Genomic DNA, 4489 nt, shown 5'->3' with positions numbered 1-4489 from the left:
CGCTCTGGTTGGCTTTTAACGGCCCCATGAATTATTAATGAGTTTGAGAAGGTGATAACAAATTCCAAACTTCTTGTGCAACAAACAGGGAGGCTAACTATTACTGGGTTCAGTACTCTCCAGCTCATCATGGAATGGAAGGTAGTACTAGAACTTGGTTATCGCAATACCGCTTACTAATGATCGCTTTTGATCATTACTTCGCTTTGCTATATATTGAATCGCAAGGCTAGGCCAAAAAATTCAATCCCGCTGGCTCGCACGCATACGCCCCTTTCCCAACTGTAATTGAGAAGAAAAACGGACGCAAATTGGATTGTTCTGAGACTACATGGCAAGTAAAAGATACCAATCTCGGAGAGGGAAGGTGACGCTTCTGCTCCAATCTTACGACAAGAACCCCTTTCTTTGTTGTTCGCAACACTGGCTGCGTTTTACAGTGAATAATGTTCCTTTACCTTTTTATATGATCAACATGTCAGCTACGACTGCGCACCCAGATGAGAAAAGCAAGGATTGCTTACGAGTTCAAAGTTTGGGATACTGATAGGTTTTCCAATGTTCCAGTGCATTGCTCAAGCCGCCGCAATCCTGAATGGGATCGGTGGAATTCGTTTCGTTACCCCGGAGACTTGTCTTCGATTTCAGCAAAGCAGCGGTGCGAGCCTACGGTTGTTTTTAAAATATTCAATTGGTGGGTTGACAGCTCTTGGCGACTTTAATTACTGATGAAAACGGATACTAAATTGGTTACCAAGTTACAAATTGTCACGGATGGTTGGGCCTACATTTGTTTGTTCGTGGGCGATTATGGTTGTTCAATTTCACCAATCTGCGGTGGCTATCTCGTGCTCCCAACGAACGGTAGCTTAACGTGTTTCAAGTGGTCGTAATGTTTTCTGCCGCTACATATGTGTTTGCATTTCTCTGTTCCTTGGAAAGCGTCTCATCGAGCAAATGGCATGAAACGAGAGGTTGAACGGTGTGGGAATCTGGCACGAGAGCCGGAAAACAGGATGTATTGCTGACCTGAGACGCAAATTTTACCAAGTGCAATCCAACCCGAGTAGTTTAAATTAAGCGAAATGCCTTTGCACGACATTTCTAGGCTCATTGTAATGAATAGACTGACCAGAGAGATGTCTTCTTACCTAGAAGAATTTGACCCTGTTAGGATATCTTAACTGAAAATTGAAGTTGCCCGAAAAACGTTTTACAGGCACGTCATCGATGCGACCAATTTTTCAACATTGATTTTTTTCTGACAACTTTTACCACTGTAGATGATAAGTTAGTATGTCAGAAATGTAAAAAAAACTGGGGCTCACCGACTTCGTTTTCGGAGAGAACATGCCCGGAAACACACCCACAAAATGTGGACAAAATCGGGCTTCGTGTCGCGAAACAAGGCCCGTGTCGGTAAACCCAAATATATTGCACAATTAAATCTTTGAAGTGAAATCTTCTCTGCCAAAAATATTGTTTAAGCCTGGACTTATTAAGGTGATATTTTGTCAACTGGTGAGGCTTTCATTAAAGATCAACTTCGCATTTAGCGACCACACGTTTCATCCGCCTGCAGCCGCAAGATGGCACCGCATCTGATGTAAATAAAAAATACGTTTATGGAACAAGCAAATAGGGGTCACCGAACGTCCAAGACCGTTAAAATACAGGCAAAGCTATAGCAAGGGACACTTTTGCCTATCATTATCATGTTTATTGACTTAAGGCGCGCGCCGCTCGTGTATGACGTGGGGCTGTGCTCTGCATTAGCGTGAGCAGTAAGCATGCGCAAGAACTCAATTGGCGCGAAAGTCCTTAAGTAATGTCAAATCTTCATTTCAGCCAATTGCTAGCTAAAAGTTCCCTGCCAGGAAACACCATTTGCTCGGTAGAAAACTGCTAGGACAACCATTTGTAAGTGCAAACAATTGCAAAATAACCCTTTCACGAAAAACGTAAGGGCAATGAATTGCCGAATCTTTTGGGTGATGGTTTAGTAAAAGAGGTCTATAAGCGTTTGTAACGTAAAACTGAAATTCATAGTTAAAGTTGGGCATCTCCGAACAAATATTTCACAGAAGATTATCGTTGGTGCAAGTTTTTACGTTATGTGAGAAGCAATCCACCAATGTGCAAGATACGAAAGGATTGCGTTCGATTGGAAAATATGGATTTTAGTTCTTCAAACCCTGGCTATTTCAGTGTTTTTTTTTAATATTGAAATCTATCCTAAGCTTGTCTTTGTGTCTACCCATTTTTGCACGGCCATTCAAGACCGCCCTGAAATGTAAATAAAAAGTGCATGATTACCAAAACAGACTATCCCCTAATGTTTAACAAACTGATAACATGTCGCCGGCGCGTATGACGTCAGTCTGAATTGGCCTCGCTTTCAGAACGAGGCCGATAAGAATCTATCGACGGATAGATTAGTATAAGCAACAGGACAACATACAAACGATTATTAAAATAACGCTTGTCGTATCAAAGGTACTTATGGCTAAAATGCTAGGAGAGTAAGCTCTAGTTTTTCGAGCTTGTTTCGTTCGGCAAGCCACCGACATCCAGAGTCTGTCTACCCAGTAAGGAGAAATTATGCTCGCATTTGATTGGGTTTCGTTGACTTTTGAAAATTGGTTTGCACGTTGTCCTTAAACATGAAGACCGGCTACATGGGGAACCAAAACTGGAGCATATGTCGCGGAAAGTAGTCCCGTGGGAATCCTTCGTGATGAAAGCCAGCCGCCTATCTAGACTGTGTGAATGCCTATCTAGGACCCTAAGGAAATTTGCCAACATATTGTTCGACAAATTTCGTTTAGCTTGCACCGAAGGGTTTGACGGGGAGTACAAAAGTGTGACCCTCAGAGTCCAACATGGAAGCCGACGCTTGACACTTCAAATACTTTTTAACGATCGTCAGTGGTGGTGAACCTCTTCCGACAACTACAATTCTAATTACTTTTAGTTGGGGTGTACCTGACACGTGAACAGTAATAGAAAGGGGTCACGTCCGACCACGCTACAGTAAAAACGAGGCTGGATCACATAAGGCCTTGTAATTATCGTTTGTGTCGACACCGACTTGTCCCATATACTGATTTACTATCTATTGGGGTGTAACTTAGACAACCTAGTTAACACAACAGTATAACGTGTAAAGGTAGCCTTTTTCACTTGACCTGCTGGCATATTTTGCACCCGTTACTTTCCATCAGGCAAAATGCAACAATTTATCACAACTCGCCCGATAAAAGATATTCTATTCATATCCCCCGTTCTTCCTCCCACTCCTCTCCTCATCCTCCTTACTCCTACCTCTTCATCATCATCGGTCGTCATGATCATCATACAACATTATCAACATCAGATGACTCATGGTCATGCTTCATAAGCCTCATTATCACCCAGCTCCCATCCTTCCTTCAGGCATCATTGCAGATATAAGATCGGTAATTTCTAGTCCCACTTCGTCTGAACATTGACATCTATAAGTGGGAAATTGCTCATTACTTCGCTGGAGGATCAGCAGTGAGTCCTTTAAACGTTGGAAATAAGGGTCTTAGGTGGTGTTACACGCGGGCACCACTAATTTCTCAATGCCCGGCCAGTGCGTCTTTGCTGTGGGTTTGCCGCCGGATTTTACAAGGCTCTGAAAGTGCAGTTACACTAGTCCATCAATCACGGAGTTTAAGATCTACGACGGCGACGGTCCAACGAAAACGTCATTAAAATTGCAAATTCAGGTCAATATATATTTTTCGCAGGGAGGCCAATCCTGGAGCGTGCAACTCAATACAGCGTCTGTGACAAAGGCGTTTCACAAGTAGGTTTATTTTAGGGGGACCTAGCCCTCTTCCCCGAGCGAACTTAGGTCAAAAAAACACAAAGTCAGTTACGATTCGGCTGACAACTATGACGTCAGCATAAATTTCGTGGTAATTGGTAAATCGGCGATCCTGTGTGGAGGCTCATTAGTGGCGGGAAATTCAATCTAAAAATAACATTACTTGTGGAAAAACGCCGTTGCACAAGCTACAGTTAAGTTTGCACACGCCGTAGGGCTGATGGGCTCCTGTTTTTCGTCAGTATGTTGGCTGTTCTAACTTCTAAAAAACATAGTGTAAACTGTTCCAGGGACTGAAATTAGGAAGTGCGGTGTTGAAGCTACGACCCCAGAACATTCACATTCGCCTCTCGCTGGCCTTGTGTCAAGTTCTCGAAAAAACTTGAGAATAGGTAACTTCATCCGTCGGAGGATTTGCAGGAAAACGTGAAGGACCAATGTACAAAAAAAGAAAAAAATGGCTACGTGCAGAGAGTGCCACAAGCTATGTGTTTGCTCATTAAATCATACATCAATTTGTGACGTTTTCGTTGCCGTCGCGTAGTAAGATCTTAAAATACCCTACTGGGGAAACGCTTTCGAACAACAATAGCTTCCGCCAATAGAGAGAACATGAATCCTGACACTTATCTTGAA

The sequence above is a fragment of the Montipora foliosa genome, chromosome 11, assembly GCF_036669935.1.
Source record: "Montipora foliosa isolate CH-2021 chromosome 11, ASM3666993v2, whole genome shotgun sequence".
Classification (NCBI taxonomy): Eukaryota; Metazoa; Cnidaria; class Anthozoa; order Scleractinia; family Acroporidae; genus Montipora; species Montipora foliosa.
Note: the sequence above shows the minus strand (reverse complement) of the source record.